The following is a 22,395-nucleotide window of genomic DNA, read 5'->3' as shown; positions in this document are numbered from 1 at the left end:
GGACCTGGCAAATAACTATAAGGGTTTGAATTCCGAAGCCAATTCAGCATTAACTTTATATCCATGACCAATGTCAAATCTGAACTCTGTCTAAGAACCATTGAGTAATCCCATGTTAATCTGCTCTGTGTACTAGCTCTGACTAGCACTAATGAACAAGGTTTGATTGGAAACCCCAGTAGATTACTACCGTCCAATGGAATTTGATTTTGTAAGAAACCCCTCCATGGATTTATCCCACCCACCTAAGTCAGGCTGCTGTGGCTCAACAATATTTGAAAAGTCTTTCATACACCCTGTAATTAAAGAAATCCTTGACTCATGGTGCCAGGAATGTAAATGGGTTCCACTTTTATGCTGGTGAATACTAGTTTTCCAAATCATTTTTATTTATTTACACACTTTGACATACTCACACTTTGACATTTTTCAAAATAGTTAGGAAAGGTAATACATAATTAAAAACTAAAAAATTTATTTTAAATTACACTTAAAAGCTAAAATTCACTACTCTCTTGAAGAGAATAAACAGACATGCATGATTTTAAAGTCATACTTAAAATAAAAATATTTGACATAAATATTTTTATTGTGCAGATGTGCTATAACAAAGAAAAATTCATAGGATATTACTTTTTGTTTGTTATAATACCAAAGAAATTAAATGTTAAATTAAAAAGTAAAATCCTTAGTCTGTGTTGCATAAACCCTGAATGATGGTAATCAACCATGATGCGTGACTAAGGCACACATCTGTCCATATGATTTATGACAGAATATAATCAGGGAATAAGCTCTCCATTTTTTAAAGAACTATAGTTCATTGTAAGAAGCAGTCATGTTTATGTAGAAGCATGGACATATTTTTCATTTATGCTCTTTCTGTGGAGCTCTTTCCACTTTTCTCTCCAAATTTACTCTTTTTTTACTCATTGCATGCTACACATACCCCTTGTGAACTTCCACTCAGGAAATGACATGATTTCTTCTCATCAGAGAAATGTTTTCTTTTTAAGAGGTGAAAAGCACTTATATTCTGCTTTAGCTGAAGGTGGTCTGTGATACTTGGCATGCTTGATTATGTAATGATTAATGCCAAAAGAACATGTAGATTCAAAGCCTTGCTAAAATGAATATTAGTAAACTTTAGCAACCATACCACAGTGAACTATATCTTCAGAGGAGGGACTGAAACTCTCTTGAGTATTTGATATCTTTGATTGACATAAACATTACAGTATAGAGAAAATGCACAATTAGTTTAAAGCCAGTGTATTGGTAGCTAATCTTCGGAGATCATTTAAAAAAGAATCTTCTCCTTGTAGTTACTTGTTAAGCACTTGTTATGCATTAAATTACATTCAGCAGTGGATGACATTCATGTAAAGATTTGTTTAATCTGTACTACAAGCTGGCAAGCAGTGTATTATTATTTCCTTCACTTACAAGTTAGGGAACAGGCTAGAGTTGTAGTCATTTGCCGAAGGTTGCCCAGCAAGTAAGGTGGTAGGATCAAATTTCCAATCTAGGCAGTGTGACTATGCTTGTATCTGCGGAGCCTCTTGCCTATGGGTGGTGGAGCCTCTCTTCTCAAATGCAGCCTTCTTCAGGAAGCCCATAATGAGTTTAAAAGTGACTGATATGATTTCCCATGTCTTTAAATCCTCAAAGACTTTATTTTATATCTTTCTTAAAATATGCATATTTTCCTTGAATACAGTTAAAATATGATGATGATGATGATGATGATGATGATAGTGATGTGAGAACAAAAATCTTTTACTGAGGGTTTACTTTTGAGAATTATTTGTGTCACAAGTATTGGTTCACTTAGTGTCATAATATCACTATGAAGGAGGTGCTATTACTATTCACATTTTACATGTGATTAAACCAAAGTCACATAACTAATTAATTACAGAGCAATGATTGGAACTCAGACTGTCAGATCCCAGATAATGCATCTTAAAAGTTATTGTTTTATCTTATTGCTGGATTATACAGTGGAGGAAGACGGTGCTTTACTACTTTTATAAAGTAGGACCCTAAAATTTTAATTTTACTGAGAGTTATCTCCCATAGTGTGTCAGAAAACATGTAGATGTAACTTAGGAGAAAAAAAACTTAGGAAAACCATACAAGAAAAGGTACTTTTATTTATAAATAAATATATATTAAATTAAATATGTAACCCTAATATAACCATAATATAAAAGTAAAGATTGTGAGATAAAATTGGAATTATCAAATTAGAACTGGACTTATAAACTATCTGTTCTCCTCCATAGATTGCATCCAAACATCTTGGTTTTATCTAGGTAAACTGAAATTTAGGAAAATGTAATTGTAATCAAATTGTTATTATCAAATAACCCTAGTTCCTAAAGTCAATAATGAAGAATTGAATTCAGCTAATTATGTATTTGGCTAATGTTAGGTAATTCACCAGTATTAATGGCCACTATGTATTTAGTATACCTTTGATACAGACCTTTTCATATGTCTTATCGCTTAGTCTTTATAATAAATCCTGAATGGCAATCATAATTCTAATCAATTTGTGGAAGAAAAAACAGAGACACAGGGAGGGTACATAACCTGCACTGGCGTAACACAGCAAGTAAATTGGAAAACTCCATGTGATTTCAAGTCTCTCCTTTCTTACTACATTACAATATTTCATCCTGTATAACATAATTAAATAATTATACATAGTTTATCTTTTTTACTTTGAACTATAACTGCTCTGTGCCAAGGTCATAATTTATACAGGTAACTGAGTGACAAAAGGAACACTCAATGCCATTAAAGAAAAACAGTTAACGTTACAGCTCCCATAGAATGAGAGGCATGATACACCATGCAGTGCCATGTGAGAAACCATGTTTTGGTCGGGAAGAGAAGCAAGTCCAAGGGGAGAATCTTAGCACAGAGCCTTTAATGGGGTTTCTTCAGGAAAGGCAGCATAAGGCAGAGATGCAATTTAGGATTAGCTAGTTTATACAATTCCAGTAGGCTTTGTGCTACAGGAGTAGACCCTAGTTATCTGGTACATGGCCCTGGGTTCATTTAGGATAGGAGAAATAATGGTTTTATCCGTGACTTAGATAGGAAGGTAAGTGGTGGTGCAGTTTGGGATCTATAGTTCTACGCATAAAGATTATGTCCCAGGGATGCCTGGTTGGATCAGTCAGTTAAGCATCCAACTCATGGTTTTGGCTCAGGTCATAATCTCACGATTTCATGAGTTGGAGCCCTGCGTGGGGCTCCACACTGATATTGCAGGGCCTGATTGGGATTCTCTCTCTCCCTTTCTCTCTCTGCTTCTCTCTCTCTCTCTCTCTCTCTCTCTGGAAATAAATAAATAAACTTGAAAAAATGCTCCTGATAAGTTCTATATTACCCCTAAGAATTAGCTACCCTAGGAAGGTCAGCCTTTCCCCAGGACAGTAAGGTCCCCAAGAGATACCAAAACATCATAAGATATAGAAAATTAAATATATACTCAGCATAAATATAAATTTAATTATACATTAAATCTATTATATATAAATAAATATACAAATAAATAAAATACAATAATAATAATGACTAACATGCTTCTAAAATTGACTTCCTTTTCATGAAGAAAATTAATGAATAAAGATTCCAATACTGTTCATTTTTGCAAATGGAGATGTATTCCCTTTTTACTTTTTATACATAATGCTATATGACCAACCACATGCATTTAGTAATATAAGTAGGTGATGCTAGCAATATGAATGAAATTTACAATTTTGCTAGCAATGAGAAACAATTTCTTTCATTAATATACTTTTAGAAATCGGGCTTAGGACAAATCCCTACTAAAACTTAGCAACTTTTTTAATGTACTAGAAGGAGCCTGTCATTTTTACTGTGTAGAGGCAGAATAAGCACAAATCTATAGATAGGAGATACAAGTAGTAATATGTTATAATACCCAAAGGCAAGAAATCATTTTCTTATGAGAGCAAGAAGATTTATATGTATAGCTCCTGTTAAGTATCATCAGGATTAAAGGTAAAATACCCATTATCATGTGGCCTTGGTATGTGGTCAACATAAATATTCCATAATCATAGTAATAGTGTGGGCCTGGGAAACAACAAAGAGAACAGAGGTGGGCATGATGTCAAATGTGGCAACAGGGAGGTGGGTCCCTTACTGCCAGCTCCGCTCTGGATGTGGGTTGACCTACTAGGGAGTTTTAGTATTTTCATGTATTTGATAGTCTGGTGGAGTCTATGAACTGCTTCTTAGGCTGATGTTTTTAAATGCAGAAATTAAAAATATAGTATTTCAAGGAAAACAGTTATAATAAAGTTATAAGAATCCTAAAAAGAACACATTTGTGATTTAGTAATGTAAGCCTTTTAAAATTAAAGCATTAGATAAGGGGATCCAGTGGAAGATCTAGTAATATCATAACTTGAAAGAAATGGTCAGTTATAAATGGCTTTCTGAGATTTCTGAAAGAATCATAATGTGATGTGAAAATATCTGATTTCTTTTGGTGATACAGTTACAGGTATTTCTATAATGACTGTATTTTTTACTTACACTTATGAAGGAAATTCTACATGTGACTTGAAATTTAGTGAAAATAAATTTTATATCTAACCCAAGTTCATTGATCACCTGAATTTTATACCATATTCTTGGCATACTGTTTAACCTGGTTAATAACCTTCAGGACCTTAGGAATCTTTTCATGAAATTAAGGAAGTGGTTATGTCAGTGTCAGTGTCTTTGACATCATCTGCTTCTTCACCTGCTGCTCCCTTCCAGCTAGTTGCCCTTCTAATTACTGTACCTCAGAAAAGCCAATTATGTTTGTATTTTTTACAAAAATGATTGAGCATTTCATCAGGGTTTGGCGTGAGTAAGCTAAGCACTCTGTGGCTTATCTACCCTTCCAGTTTCCCTTCTCCCCGTCAATGTCCCCAGTCAAAATATTGATGCTAAGAGGTCACAGAGCCTGAGAACTAAGTCTTAGTATCAGGATGAATAATCTTCTAACACCAATTCTGTCACTGATTATCCATGTTCATTGACTTCTCTCTCTCTCAACTTTCTTACCTATAAAGTGAATTAAAAATACCTAACTCCCTGAAATGTTGTCAGAATTAAAAAAAAAAAAAAAAAGAAGCTTAATGGTATAGAGTGTTTTAAACAGGTTTTGAATTATAATAAATGCCCAGTAATAGCAGTTATTGCTATCTTGACTTCTGGGATTTGGTGGCTGATGCGTGATGAATTGCTATATTAATCAGCATCTATGTGGTAGATAAGGAGACTTGAAATCACTTGAAATGAGGGTTAATGTGTTGTTTGTTTGTTTGTTTGTTTATTTATTTATTTATTTATTTTGAGAGACAAAGAGAAAGCATGAGTGGGGGCAGAGAGAAAGAGAGTGAGAAAGAGAGAATCCCAAGCTGGCTTCACGCCTTCAGTGCAGAGCCGTATGCGGGGCTCAGATCTCATGAACTTGAGATCATGACCTCAAGAGTTGGGTGCCTAACCAACTGAGCCACCCAGATGCCCCAAAATAAGAATTAATGTTTTGTGCAGCCTTATGTGTTTGTATTATCTTGTGAGCGTGTAACATTCATAATAATCTTTTACATGAATATAGGTAAGCAAAACATTCTCAAGACCATACCTATGTATAATAGGGAGGATTTCTGAGTAGTTAGATCTCAGGCAAGTTGGTTAAGTTGATACTTGGGTCTCGTAGTATTGTATCCTAGCATGTACCTCACATCCAGGTGTGATAAAGGTGGCTATATAAACAAATGTTATTGAGCAATGTAGAGGTACATGAAAGTCATTTTATGCCAACTGACCCATTTGTTCTAATCTGTACATGTTACTGGACACAAAAAGAAATAATTGATTCACACAATAAGTGATAAAGATAGAGCTTTTAATGATTTCCTTACCTAAACTATGTTCCAAAATTCTGGTAACATATAATTTTTATTAACAATTTATTCATGCTTACCAATTTGGTATTAACATTTAAAAGCTAAAGAAAGCATGGGACTGAATATGAAAAAGCCATATTTCTATTTTTTAAATGCTACCAATATTTAAAAACCGTATTTATTCATATTAAATGCCTAAGAATTTTGTATCACTCATTTTAATGGATGAGGCAAAGGAGGCTCAGATCTGACCTAAAAAGTCATTTGATGAACAATTCATTTTGCTTATCTGATAATTCATATTTTGTTTCTTTTAAAAATAAAAACATAGCCACTATCTCCAGACCAATTGGTTTTTCAGAAACAAATGTATCTTTTCAAATGATATTTATTTCAAAGCTTATTTAGAAAGGGGGCATTTTTAATACAACTTTGCAGTTCCAGGACTTGCTGAAGTAGTTGAATTTTCATGGAGTTTGTCCTAAGAAATGCTGTCCACCAGAGAACAGTTATTTCAGTTAAATAATTTATTGGCAACTCAGCAACCATAATAACTGATGAAATATGTTGAGACAAGGAGTAGTCAAGTATAGTGAGTGTGAAATGTACTGTGAATTTTAGAATAGGAAGAGCATATATCAGGAAACATGACGAATAATGCCTACAAAACAATGATTATATTCGTTATTCCTATTTTTGAGCTGAAAAAACAGTGATATTTAGAGAAAGAACAATTGTGTTAAAATATAAATTAAAACTAAAAGAGTTACACTATGCTATGACAAAGTTCTATGCCAAAAAAAAAAAAAATAGCCTATTACCTTTAACACCTACCTAGGAAGAGATGTCACTGAGCCCATAATAATCATGGGTAACTATCATATAGCCCGTATCTAATTCTCTATACACAGCACACTTAATCTCTGCAAAATCAGGGTAAAACTTAGGAAATTAAATGAAACGGAAGAAGTCAAAGTGCGTTCTTCGGTTTACTGTTTTCACAGTCACCATCAGTGACCCAGTTTTGTTTTGTCTTTTTTCCTTCCAAGGAAAGAATCTATACATCATTTCCACAAGTTTTGTATAAAAGTCCCTCAAGGCTACATGCAACTAATGCTTCTTTGGGACAAATGTAGCCCGAGGGATGGAAAGAGTTTTGTAGAGTCCAAAAGCTGAATCTTACATTAATATGGAGAAGTGTCCTATTAGCATGATGGCTATCAGCTAATAGTAGAACTTCCTAATGTGTGCATTTTTTTTTTTTTTTTTTTTTTTTTTTTTTTGCTGGTATCATGAGCTTTGTGCTGGGTGTACTGGTTTATTTGGAGCCTGCTACTTGTGAAAGCTTCACCTTTTCCATTTTTAGAAAATGTGAGGCAGCAAAAAGGGTTTTGACAAACTGCAGAGATCCTGCAGAGTTTAATCAGCTTGATTGTGGGCACCCTGCCGCTCTCCTTGTCTCTTATTTTATTTGACCACTAGCAGTTTGGGGAGGGGGTGGAATTCTGCTATTGGATTATAGTTTTCAAAGAAAGTAAAAGAATGTGGTTGGGGAAGATTAAAAATCTGCTTCATACAAAATTACCAGCAAGTCATAGAAAAGAAGACTCACAGGAGCTCTGAAATGGTAACTCATGCTCTCTCTCTGTTTCTCAATGTTTCCAAGTAGTGTACTTTTAATATACAGACTTAGAACATCTCTTTTATCTGTAATGACTGATAGGATACAGTGGCGGTGTATTCTCTATGATGCCAAAGCAAAGGAGTTTCGGTTATGTTAGTAACATAGTGGATTTTTAGTTTGTGCATCTGCGTTCTGTGTGTTGTGAAAGGTCATTTTCTCAGCATAAGAATTTTAAATTATTATTATTTGAAAATATTAACTGATTTGCCTCCAAATAGTCCTTCATATCAGCACTTATTTTGGTTTTAATTTGGTTACGATGACACTGAAAGTTAAAAATGGTACATATAACCTAAGGCAATGGTCTTTCTCACTAAAACAATTTTATCTCAGATAATTTCTCTCAAATGAAAATGAAAGAAAAACATGAGAACATGGTAAAATGGATGGTTAGTTTGAAAACAGGGAGTGCTTTTTAACATAAACAACAAAAGCCAAAAGGAATTGAAGTTAGAGGAAAAGGACCCATGCTTACAAAAATGAAAAGAAAAAAAAGTAATTAGTAATTCAAAAATAACTAAGAGGAAGTAATCTCTACAATTTTAGCCAATGCATATATTAATTTTAATGCATGTATTTAAATTAAATAGACTATTGGTCAAATTTATAATGAAAAATAATAGCATCAAAATATCTCACATCAAGGTATAGGTATCAGAAGAAGCTATTTGAATATAATTTAAAACAGTAAGTTTTAATGTAACATTTTTGAAAAATTCTTAACCATAAACCTGAAACATTTGCTACATTTAGTTATTTACGACAGGAATATGTAGTTGATTGCTTTTATCAGTGTTTTGGGGTTGCATTTTGTATTATTGCATCATATTAAAGATAAAATGGAGAGAAACTTTGCTAAAAATCGCTTACTAATTGTTGAGGAAGGCAGTGAACTACTACAAGACTGGTTTTAACAGAGACAATTTAGATAATTTCTATTTTTTTGTTTATATCCTATGATTTTGTGACTTCATAACTATAGCTGATACTTTAAAAAACAGAGTTTTTTGGGGCGCCTGGGTGGCTCAGTCAGTTAAGTGTCCGACTTCGGCTCAGGTCACGATCTTGCGGTCCGCGAGTTCGAGCCCCGCGTCGGGCTCTGGGCTGATGGCTCAGATCCTGGAGCTGGCTTCCGATTCTGTGTCTCTCTCTCTCTCTCTCTGCCCCTCCCCCGTTCATGCCGTGTCTCTCTCTGTCTCAAAAATAAGTAAACGTTAAAAAAAAATAAAAAAAAAGAGTTTTTTTAGATAATTGTATCTATTATTTTTGTGCCAGTCATCCAAGAAGAATAGAAAGTATACCTTTCCATATCTTAGAGTCTTTCCTCCCCAGTGCTTGCATCTCTAGTAGTAATGCCATCAATGAAACCAAGGTCTTCAAAAGTTAACAGCTGTTCTCTGAAGGAGAGTAGTTCATGTTCTCTCCAGCCTAAAGGTTTACATTTGCATATTTTACCTGTGCAGTGCGCTGACACATTTACCAATGACATTATATATCTTTAAATCTCAACTTGATATGATGCTGTAGAATCTTTTGCGGAACGATTTTGGTAAGGTTAATTACCATTTGGAAATGGATGGCGTGCTGTGACAATCCTTCCCAGCCAGAACAGTTAGTAGAAAATTATTCACAACAGAGAACTTCTCTGGATAATAATTTTTTCAGGTATTTATTTATTCCTCATAATTCTACAGTGCTTTGAAAGATTTATTATGAGATTAAAACAAAACAAGCTACTTTCCATTAGTGTGGCACTATTCCTTTCTCCTTTTTATATTCAGACAAAACCAGAATTTAGTCAGAAAAAATGGCATTCTGATTACATCTTGCATGCCATTTCCCTGGAATTCCTGCTATACTAAGATGGCATAAAATGAGTCCTTTCTAAAGCAAGCATTGCTCATCTGAGCCAAAGTGACTATCGTCTCTGACATGCTGTTTTCTCTGCATCTTTTGCTTCTGTGCACTTTCTATTGTATTGTTCAGTCATTGAGGCTACACTAAGTTGTGCCATGGTAACAGATGACCTCAACATCTCAGTGTCTTTATAATACTCAAGTTTATATATTTCATATGTTGTATGTCCATCACGGGACAGTTCAGGCTGTGCTCCATCATTCTTAAATGAAGAAGCTGACCTATCTGAAACTTGCAAATCTCAGTGAAGAAGGAAAAGAGTAAAGAAAGAACCAAGAGCTCTATTTTGAAGCCTCTCTCCAGATGTGGCACATTTACTTGCAGTCACATGTCACTGCCCAAAGCAAGTCACATGACTACATATAATAAAGTCAGTGGTGCCGGAAGTCTAATGTTCCTGCAGGGTCTGACCCAATAGCACTTATCTTAACAATGATACAATTTACCAAAGTCTGATCATAAATATTCACTTCCCTCTGTTATATAAAATCCCATCTATTACAGTGTCAGACTCAAAATCTAGAACCAAATGAAGGTCTTCATCTGGAGAACTAGGAACTAAGTAAATCATTTATCTACTTTATCGCCCCACCCAACCACGCGCACACACACACACACACACACACACACACGCACATTTGTAATACATTATGGTAGAACAGTGACATACTTTTAATCAGAAAGGAGAAGAAGTTAAATACAGTCAGCAAGTAGATCAGAGCAAATCTGAAATGATAGTGAGCATGATCCTTTCCTGGTTATGGGGAATGTTCCCTGATTGGTCCCCTGTTCTAATGCCTGCCAACAACTGCCTACCCTATTATTCTCTATGGTTCTTAGCTCTTTCCTCTGGCAGATCTTATACATTATTCATCCTCCTTGACATTATCTGAAGGGGGAATTGTAGAAAGTCCCCACCCCCCCAAGAGGCTAAGGAGCTTCCTAAGCCTGATTTTGCTGCCAGTGGAAATTTGGGAATTCTGAAGTTTGCTTTAAATCTTGAACACTCATATTCTCTTTTATTCCAGGCTGGAAGTTCCCTTGGCCGCACAACTTTCTCAAAACATAGTAGGCTTCTTATTTATACTATTTTAGGTTATTCACAACCATGCACCAGTCGCCTCACCCGTGATTTTTTTTTTCTCTAAACTCAGGTATCTTGAAGTTATTTGGCTTCTAGAAGACTTGTACCCTTTTTTATTCTATTTTCTCTGAGCCATTTCATCCAAAGGAACATGTTTACTGACTTCTCCCTTAATCAGTGCAGAGATACCCTTGATTTGCTCTTTGCTAAGAAGCCGAGTTGTAATTAGCTTTTGTAACTTAAAGCATTCCACATTTTTCTCTTTTACTAATTGGAGATAAGAAACAGTTTCATCTTTCAATGCTGCAAGGCCTGTAATTTCCAGATTCTCTCTCTTCCTGTTGATTCTGTTTACAAATTGGCCATAACTTGAAGCCACAGCTAATTTAGAGCATTATTTGCTTCCCAATCTATAAAAGTTTCCAGTTTTACTGAATGTTTCTCCAATGCATTACATGGGCCACCATCTTCCCAATCTCCAATAAAAATGTTCTTACTACTTACTGCTTGGCCCCAGGGCTGATATATAATTGATTATTATTGTAATTCTTTACTTCTAAGCACCAAATTTCATATCAATTAGTATAGGCTGTCAATAGTATATCTATTAGCATATACTAATAGTACAAAATAATACAAAAATAGTACAAAATAGTATAAAACTAATAGTATATTAATTAGTATAGCATAGTATTAGTTTATGCTGAGGTAATTAATGACTTCACAAGAAGAATAAAGATTTTTCTGTATCACTCACTGATAGTTATTTGTGTGATTGTTTCAGTTCTGTTTCATTATTTTGTACTCAGACTTAAGAATTAGTTATGTCCCCAGGAAGAAAGGTGATGACAGAACCATGTTGTGGCCCCTAGAGCTTCTGCTCAGAAATAGACCATGTCACTTTTACTCACACTATATTTGCCAAAGCAAGTTATGTTGCTTACTCTTAAGTAAAAGGAGTGGGAAGTATAATCTTTCAGATATGGAAGGACAGAGTAGGGCAAGCATGTAAATATTTTCACAATAATGCGATCTTATACATTTGTCTTAGAAGAGACGTAGCTTCAAAGTACATAGTATCTGGAGTTACTTGACTAACACTTGCTAATTAATGGGTATACTAACATGCCAGTTGCTTGACATTTTTGGTAAGTGTTGTTATTTTCCAATGGAGCTGATAATGCTGATGCTGCTTATAAATACTTGACTTGTTGATATTACTAAGATTAGTATAATATAGAAATTTGCTTCACTCATATAATATTAGATAGTCATTGGGGAAAAATAGATGCTTTGTAACAGAGTTTATATATAAATAATATATATATATATATTTGTTTTATATATATATATATATATATATATATATATATATATATAAATTGTATATAAATAAATGTCTATGATTTTTATTTCCCTAATTTTTCCAGGAAATTAAACCATAGATTTACATCAATCTCTGTCTTAAATAGAATTTCACCTCTTCATCTAATTACAAAACTAGATATATTCCCTGAGTGAGACCTGAGGGGTTTTTATAGACATTAGACTATCAAAATATCTTATGACATGGACCAGGTCTAGAATGAACATAGAAGCTATGGGACAGACACTTGAAGGGTAGAAAAGATGGATGTTGAATAGACACTTCTCTAAAGAAGACATCCAGATGGCCAACAGGCACATGAAAAGATGCTCAACATTGCTCCTCATCAGGGAAATACAAATCAAAACCACACTCAGATATCACCTCAAGCCAGTCAGAGTGGCCAAAATGAACAAATCAGGAGACTATAGATGCTGGCGAGGATGTGGAGAAATGGGAACCCTCTTGCACTGTTGGTGGGAATAAAAACTGGTGCAGCCACTCTGGAAAACATTAAAATAAATTAAAAATAGATCTACCCTATGACCCAGCAATAGCACTGCTAGGAATTTACCCAAGGGATACAGGAGTACTGATGCATAGGGGCACTTGTAGCCCAATGTTTATAGCAGCACTCTCAACAATAGCCAAATTTTGGAAAGAGCCTAAATGTCCATCAACTGATGAATGGATAAAGAAATTGTGGTTTATATACACAATGGAATACTACGTGGCAATGAGAAAGAATGAAACATGGCCTTTTGTAGCAACATGGATAGAACTGGAGAGTGTTATGCTAAGTGAAATAAGTCATACAGAGAAAGACAGTTACCATATGTTTTCACTCTTATGTGGATCCTGAGAAACTTAACAGAAAACCATGGGGGAGGGGAAGGAAAAAAAAAGAAAAAAAAAGAGGTTAGAGTGGGAGAGAGAGCCAAAGCATAAGAGACTCTTAAAAATGAGAACAAACTGAGGGTTAATGGGGGGCGGGAGGGAGGGGGGGGTAGGTGATGGGTATTGAAGAGGGCATCTTTTGAGATGAGCACTGGGTGTTGTATGGAAACTAATTTGACAATAAGTTTCATATAATAAAAAAAAACTGAGAACAAACTGAGGGTTGATGGGGGTGGGAGGGAGGAGGTGGGTGACGGGTATTGAGGAGGGCACTTGTTGGGATGAGCACTGGGTGTTGTATGGAAACCAATTTAACAATAAATTTCATATTAAAAATAAATACATAAATAAATAAACTGAAAAAAAAGAAAACATGGATGTTATATTTGTAAAAAAAAATTATGTCTCTTCAGTCATCATAACCATTCATCTATGAACACAGCATACTCTTCTAGACCTTTCTACCTACTCGACAAGTACAGTTTTACCTAATAATTGTAAAACTAAATATGAGACCATTCAACTTAAGAGGAAAGAAAACAAAACAGTTTCTTGACAGGTAATTTAAGGGAAGAAATCCTATTGAAAAATGTTTGAGACAACAGAAAAGGACAATAATGAATTAATTTGATTTATTCTCAAATAACTATGGATCTATATTTTTGTTTTTATAGGCTTGGATAATAAATAGCTTAAGTGAGATTTGTAATGTATGGTTTCATTCTTCTTATAATGACTACGGTTTCATTCTCAAAATTGGATTCTTTTGATATTGAGGACAAAGGAATTTCAGGGGGAAAAATAAGGATTTAGCAGTATATCACAGGTGCTACTCAAAAAAAAAATTATAAATAACAGTGCATGATTTCATTAGAGTCACGTAGCCACTGTGGTTAAAAAAATCTGATATTTTGTTTGCAGTGTTTCAAAAAGAAGCATTGCTAAATCTACATTCCAGATACTTTAGAGTAAGAAATGTTACAGACATCAGGAAGCTTCAAAACATGCTTGTACCAATAATGTTTATAACTATAATTAAGAAATAGTAGATTCAAAGTCTTCTAAGAAATCATAGATATTCAGGATAAGAGGTTCTATATATTGAGAATAGGCAATCACATATATTCAGAAGAAAATAGAGATTCCAAAATTTTTGATGGTACTAATCACTTGGGTGATTTAAGCTTCAAGTTTAATTAAGACATAACAAAGTATGTACAAATCAGTTAAGGATTCTCCAAGATGTGTGTATGTGTGTATATATGTATGTGTTTTTATGTGTGTGCATATGTGTTGTGTGTATGTAATATATAATAGCACATATTTTATAAGTTTCATATAAATGCAAATAATGTGTATATATTATGAGATATAGGATGGCATTGGTAACTAGTGTGTACTTTCAAACATTTAAGCTAGAGGTGAATAGTTCATAAAGTTTTTGTGTATTTTTAAAGGGGAAATTATTTTCAGTTTAATTTTTTTCAAGCCTTTGGAAATTGTATTTTAGTGTTGGAGTTCTCTTCATGATGTTTTAATGACCAAAAACTGTCCCAAGAAATTTGTCCAGGATGATTTAAGTTTGAGAAAGACACTGAAAGTTTATTTAAGACAAAAATTGGCCTTAAGGGTCTTAAGCTAAATTTTCTATTTGTATGTACTTTGTGATTTCCTTGAAAAATGAAAATGATGTTTTTAGTTTTATGTATCTATTATGAATTTGGAGCAATAGTGACAATTTAGGGTTTAGAAATTACTTAAAGGATATGTATGATGCAATATTTTAATTAATTTATATTTATTTTCAGCCTATGTCAGAACCAGTCTAAGACTGGATGACACTCACCTATTTTAGGTCTTTTGATACCCTAGGTATCATTTCTTTGTTTCAGAGGGCTTATTCCATAGTGTTTCAAATATATTAAATCTACCTTTGTCCCACAGTAAACACTTTTGTTTGTTTATGTTAAAAATTTGAAAGGATTTTATAAATTTGCCCTTGCATTATTATCTTCTGGCTTTTTTCTTCAATAATTATTATGCATCTTGAGGGATAAGTGCAGGGTAAGATAATCTTAATTATAAGAAATTTCAACTTAACATAATAAGGTTGAAAGGTTACATTCAACAAGCATTTAGTTAAATATCCCTTAATATCTGATTTGCATCTTTTTTTTATATTCTAGAAGCCATTTAATTTTTTACAATCTAAATATTTTTCCAGGACCTTGAAAAGTGTATATTTTATCCCTGAGCAATTTTCTCTAGTGCTTAATGAGATATCAGCCCCAGATGTATGTACTTGCAATCTTGACTATACATCTTTAATCCTCTGTTTCCAGACTTGGAGCCTGAAACACCCCTATAGACTGATTTAGATTCTTACCTCTGTGAATCCTAAGCATTCAGTACTTATCACCATCATTATATTCATCACATTGAACTGCAATCAATAATTTAGTTGTCTGATTCTCAGTAACATAAAAGAAAGGAAATGAGAATATATTCATTCATTAACTCAAATATATACAGCCATTCAAATATATATCTTCATATTCATTACATATATTTAAATGATACTCTACACCACATCGTTCTATGCACTAGTGATATAGTGGCAAATAAAAAGCAAGTCCCAACTCCCCAAAGGTTATATTTTAGTTGCACACCTAATTAATTTTGCACCTAAAACATTGCCTGGACATACTGGGTATAGTTAACAAGTATTTTTAAATGCATAAATAAAAAAATTGTATAATGAAACATAAGAATGTTTGGAGTTACTTAAATTTAGATACTTTAGTACAATTTAAATATGCAGGACAACACATATCTTCATGTTATTTGAAATATAATACAACTACTAATTCTAATCAAAAACAATTGGAATTGTAAATGAAATTAAACCTCAGTTGATTAGTTTTTCGTTTATTCATAATCTTTCTCCCAAAGGAACTCATAGACCCATCTTCTCATGAGTGACAAAGAGGAGAGATGAAGGGAGGAAAGGAAGAGGACGGAGAAAGAGCAAGAAAAGAGAATGAGATTAAATTTGGAATGAACTTTTCTAGAAATATTAATGACAATTTAAGTCTTTCCAATAAATTTGCAATGTTATTTATAAAGAAAATGACCAGTGTAAGTTTCAATTAGTAAATCATTGTTTAATGAAAACAAATAGAGCAGAAAGTAGAATGTTGCATTTGTTCTTAGTATATCCCTGTAGGAACTGGCAGACATCACATTTGTCAAAGTCACAACTCCTTTAGAGTTTCCAGGAGAACACCAGGATCAAAGAAATTAAATAGATAAGATAAAGACTTACATTTTATTTGCAATAGGAGTTTCCCATTTAAGATTCACTTGTTACTATCATTTTAGAACAAGTTAAAAGTATACTGGTTAGGAATCTTTACCTGACACTAATGGAACCTCTTTTGACAGATTTTTCTGTTGAAAATTATGTGGTGTAAATTGGAGAAAAGAACTGTCAGGTTGGATCAGACATTTTGTATCTGCAGGTGGCTACTTGGCTCATATAGTGTTCCCAACGATAGATGCAAAAACTCCTCTGTGCCAGAATGTTCTCTACATTATCAAAGAAGGTGCATATTCTCATTCTGTCAAACAAGTATATTTTAATCATAGTTATAATTATTGAATTAACCAATATTCCAAGTGTTAATTTGTTTTTCCAACTTGATGGTTCCATTTGATCAATTTTCTTTAGAGATAAATGAAGTAGTAAAACTTCCATTGTGTAAGTAAGCTTTTTTAATTCAATTATCCACAGCATTTTTTTTTGCAGTATTTTGTTTCGATCAGTTTTATTGTTAACTAGAGAACTATATTCATGGCCTACATTTTATCGATGTTTGTAGTATATTTTCTTATCAGTTCAAATTTGTTTAAAGTTATAACCATATTATATTTTGCTTCTCCACCTTCCTCTTATCATTTCTTCCTTACTTATTACTCACTGATTTTATTGCTATTTCTGGAACCATCTATGTGCAGTCTTGCTTGCCTAAGCCTTTGTATCTATTGTTCCTTTGGTCTCGAATATGCTTTCCTGAGATATCCACATACTTTCTTCCTTCAGACTTCAGGTAGAATGTCACCAACTCAGAGAGGACTTCCCTGACTTTCCCAAGTGAATTGATACTCAGCCACCTTCAATCCTCTTATTTTATAGCACCTACCATCGCCTTACATTATATAATGAATTTGTATATTATATGATTTATGGATTGTATAAAATTTAAGTGTCTCAAGGCCAGGCACATCAGTTAGTAGTTAATGCTGCCTAAAATTGTGCCTGGCACCTAGTAAATAATAAAACATTTAATGAATTAATCTTACATATCTATGTGGGTTATGAACAATTAGATCAGTTAAAGTCTATGAAGCTGTTCATGAAATAGAACATTGATAACATCAAGTTAAAGAAAATTCAAATGTAAAAAAATGGAAGCCCTTATATTTGGAATAAAACTTCTCTTTCTTTAGGCTTCCAACAGCCAAAGTCAGAAAGAGATCAGAATGCTGAAGTATTCTGTTCGTCCCTCCGCAGGCCTTTAGGTCTTCATATACGGGAGATTCAACCACATGATAGAAATGAGGCCATCACCAGAAGGGCATGAGAGATTGTCAATATGTTTAGAGTAAGTTGACATCTAGACTAGCCATAGGATGCTTCCTATGTAAGTCAAAAGGAAGCCCACACGTGGTGTATGTTCCTCCTCTACAGGCCATCACTGTTGCGAGTCAAGGGACAAAGTCCCTGTGCTGGTCTAAAGATGTCCATCAGAAGTCAAGAAGAATTCACACATCCTTAGCTGGGTCAGAGAGCACTCTCCTCAAGTGTCAAATAGTTACCCTGAAGCCCAGAACACTCCTGACAAGACCTCACAATCATCCCCCTGCCCCTTTTGACACTCGCAGCCTCATCTCTATGCTCTCTCGGGAAAAATCAGGATTTGATTTCTCATGCCTGCTCTCTCATTTTATGTCCGTGGCTAAAAGGAACCCAGAACTTGCCAGGCATTCCTGGTTCTCAAGTCACTAATCTTCATCACGATTCCTCTCTGTCTCCTGATACCCTTTCACCATGCTCTCTGGAACTCACCAACAAGCCCCTTTATCTTCACTACTTTTATGTAATTTCCCCTTATCTTCTTTCTAAATGAAACCTGGTTCTTCTTTGATGACCCTGCTTCTCGTGCCAGCCTCCAAGAGATGGCTATTTCCCTACCACACCACTTAAATCACTGAGATGGAGGTGAAGTAATGTTCTCTTGCTCTTCAGTGTCACTTCCAAAACTGTCTCTTCCCTCCTCCCCAAAACTGCCTGTGATGTCATGACATTAGCAGATACTAGCTGCTACTCCTCTTTAAGAAGTCTTTTACCAATCTCTGATCACTTCCTCTCTTCTGTTAAGATTTTAGCTTTAATTTACTGTCTCTCTTTCCAACGCCTTTCTTGTCTTACAATATGGTAATTTCAATATGCTTGTAGACTTCAAAAACACTAGTCTCTCAGTTACTTGACTTCTCTCCCCCAAAGATCTTGTTTTCCACTCTATCACTGTCATGAAATACTTTCACTATCATGTGATAAACGTATCCAAGGAATGTGGAACATGGTATTGACACTTGAGTTTCAGTTTTTGCATATACACTCGGGGTAATAGATTATCTGTTTATTTACTTGTATACCTAGCATAAATTCTTTGCTTAAATCAACTCTAGAAGTTTTCTATAATTCTATCAGGTAGTAAGGGATCCAATAAAAACATGTGTGAATACATATAGGATAATGTAGTCTATGTTTCTCATAAATATAGTAATCTAGAAATATTCTATATTTCTCAAAAAGGCACAGTAAAAAAACAGGATTGGACATAATGAGAGAAATGCTACTTCAGAGTCTATATTACTGTAGTTTCTGTTGACTTAAATAAGATTAAAATTGTTTAATAACATTAGTACTTCGCCAATGAATCTCTACTACATATTCTGTCTTGTTTTCACCAAATTGTGTATTTTCTCCGTTGGGATATTTTTAAGTCTCTGGCCCAGATATGAATTATCTTTATTTTGTTTTCTAAATTATTTTCATAATTTATTCAAATGTTAAATAGTGTATGAGTACTGACAAAGAATTTGTTTTAGTAACGTAAAATTATTCAAAGCATGTTTTTATTTCAGATTTTAAAAGATTGAGTTCTTTAATATTTCTATTTACTTTTCATGTATGGTATGTTTTCTTTATTCAGGGGGAAAAAAAGCTTTTGTTAAAGTAAAATCCAGTTACTTGCTAGCAGCGCCATGAAATTACTGCTTAGCTGGGTTGTCACTGTAAGCCTTTCATCGTCAGTAGTGAACAATGTTAATGACATCATAACATTATGGATAAATCAATACAGCGTGTTAGAATTTCAATGAATTCTCAAATATATCAGTTGTTCTTTATCAGAGTCAGAGCCTAAATAATGAATAATTTCAAAGTACCTCAAATCCAATTAGTATTTACAAATTGTAATTTGGTTGGAGGAGCTTGAGTGAAATGTTTGTCAAATTCAGTGTCTGCCTCCCATCATGCCTTTTTCCTTCCTACATTATATTTTCCTATGCAACGTATTGAGGTTGTTTGAAGACCTTTATACTGACTTTTAATTTAGTGGTGCACCTATTGATTGATTACGAATTATTTGAATTATATTGAAATTCTAAGAATGAATTTATTTTTATAGGGTACTTGAAGTGTCCAGGTACTGAAAATAATCAATTGGACTGAGCAGATGTACCTCAGGACTTAAGAATTTTTCCAGAAGGAGGTAAGAGATTTTAAAATATGCACATAATTGCATGCTAAGTTCTAGTGAAAATATAGGTATAGTAGTACATTTCTTTGACACATAATTTGGAGGATAATTTTTAAAAATTAAGGGTACTTTCTGTTTTTACTTAAGTAATTTTTATTCTGTGGAATGATTTGAATACATGAGATTGCTCTAACATTTCAAAAACTAAAAAGGTTTGTAGGGAAGCCACATTACCGCTTCAATATGTCAAGATATGGATCGCTACTATTTTTTTTATCTTTATAATGCAGGAATTAGACTGTGTTTGCCATGTTCCACAAGAGCCACAGCACAGAGATAGTTGACATGTGGGCAGATTGCCATCCAGAAAGATCCTTTGGCTAGCCTACCCCTTCTATATTTCCTGGACCACATATGGTTACTATCAACTAGAATCCATTCAAAGGCTTGAATACCAAGCACAGAGGGAGGAGTCAGTTTTTAATGTGTTACACTATCTTAATTTTGACCTAAGATGTGAGACTGAAATATTACCCTTAAAATAAAATACACTTAGAAATATGAATGTATACATATTACTCTCTTTTTTAACCCTCTAACTATAAATGTTCCTCAAGCTTCATTTCATTGTAAGTACAAGGAAAATTTAGCAGCATGAGGTTAAGCATCCCATTGTATTTTATATATTGCTACTGGCAGGAATTGCCATTACAAGTAATAATAAAGGAATTAAAACATATACTTTAAAATCTGTGACTACTGTATAGGAATGGTAATAAAAAAAACCCAGAATCTATGTATTAATTCCTTTATAGGTTTTTGAGTAGAATAACATTCATTTATTAATTTTATTTTTATTTCAGTTAAACTAAGGAGCTCACAATTTTATTTGGTCCCTTGGGATTTAATTAGATGATCATTTCTACTTAATGTAAAAAAAATGCTTTTTTCCTTGCTTTGTCATAATTAGTATCAAGAAAAGTAAGATTTTTAAGAATTTTAAGGAAATTATAATTGCTATATGGAAGCATCACTTACATATGCAAACCTTTAATCACATAAGATAAAAATTTAGTGATTTGAGATGTACATTGAAGCTGATAAAGTTAGTATCAAGTCCATATGGATTTTTAATGTTTTACAAATGACACATCGTATATCTTTAGTTCTGGTATGTCAGTAAAGATTCAAAAATATGACTTTTGTATTCCCAATTCTCTACACATATATATACATATATACATACATATAAACATATCTATACATATATATAAATATCCATTATTGGGCTAGATTAACTTTTAGCCTTCCACAGTACTAATTTCCTGGGTGCTATTTTTTATTAGTGCATCCTGTGCACAAACATCAAACATTATTTTTCAGTAAATAAGAACCTTCTACTTTGCCAATTACAACTGCCTTATAGGGCACCAATAAAGGAGGGAAAGTTCACAAAATAAATTTCTTGGATACTAATTAAAATATGTTCCAAATTTATGAAGGCCAAAGTCATACATAGACACAGCATCAGTGTGATTGTTGTTATTGCCTTTTAATGTATACTTGAAGATCAAGCCAGGTTTTTGAAATTAATTTATAAACACGTGAACAATCTACATGGATTAGTCTTAAATGACTGAATACAATCAATGATGTACTAATTGTACTAATACTCAACTAATGAGTATTTATTAAAGTCAAAGTAGCAAATTGGACTGAAATCTGATGAAATTTACTTCCAGATACTGCAGGTAAGGGAAATATTTGAAGAATTGAACTTATAATTCTAGGCTTTGAATAATACAAATGTAAACAGCGGCTGTTAACTATTAGTTTGTTGAAAAATGTGATCAGGCCATCCAAAATTGGAAAACTTGATACCTTTTCCTTTTTTTTTTCTTTAATTGATGTCCATTTCAGTGACAAGGTCATTCTACCCTTAGTTTCTCCCTTTTTAAATTTAATTTTAATTTTATTATTATTATTTTTTAAAGAGAGTGCAAGCAGGGGAGAGGTGCAGAGGGAGAGAGTACGTTAAGAAGGCTCCATGCTCAGCATGGAGTGCCACATGGGGCTCGATTTCAGGACCCTGGGATCATGACCTGAGTGTAAATTAGGAGTGTGATGCTCAGTCCACTGAGCCACTCAGGCACCCTTCTCCCTTTATTTAACAGAAGTACACTTAATGAGAATTATTGGCATGTCAAATGTATTATGAAATATTTAATGTAAAGCTCATAACAAAGATTTCAAGTATTTAAAAAAAATAGAAGGCAATTACAGGAAACTGTAGTTAAGAAAAGGATGTACTAATTTGGACAAGGGAAAATGAGATAAAATTCCACATTAACTAAAAAGGAAAATTGAAAATGTGTGGATGAAAAGGAAGTAAAAAATGATAAAAATGTCAAGAGTATTATATATAATTTATTATTCTACTTGAGATTCATTCTTTATGACTATTGACTAACTTTGATATGTTTTTAAGGAGGTGTCGCAGACAATAGAATGAAATTATACTCCAGACTCATGTAGTTCTGGATTTCCAAGCTGAATCACTTTGTGGCCTTGAGAAAATTGCTTTGCCTTATTTAATTGTCTCATTTATATATTGGGACTAGCAATATCTAATTTTACTTGCTTATAGTTGTCATATATTTTGCAATATT

General features: G+C 33.5%; 1 protein-coding gene across 3 annotated transcripts in view; it reads left to right on the top strand.

The window, feature by feature from the left end:
- SEMA3A (semaphorin 3A) overlaps positions 1 to 22,395 on the top strand; it is a 446,388-nt gene that overhangs the window by 111,837 nt on the left and 312,156 nt on the right. For all 3 annotated transcript variants that reach the window (XM_042916651.1, XM_042916638.1, XM_042916644.1), the window contains exon 2: positions 19,655 to 19,738. The gene's annotated coding sequence lies outside the window, so the exon portion shown is untranslated. The remainder of the gene's footprint in view (positions 1 to 19,654; positions 19,739 to 22,395) is intronic.

Source organism: Panthera leo, chromosome A2 (genome assembly GCF_018350215.1).
Source record: "Panthera leo isolate Ple1 chromosome A2, P.leo_Ple1_pat1.1, whole genome shotgun sequence".
Lineage (NCBI taxonomy): Eukaryota > Metazoa > Chordata > Mammalia > Carnivora > Felidae > Panthera > Panthera leo.
This window is presented reverse-complemented; position numbering and strand designations above follow the sequence as displayed.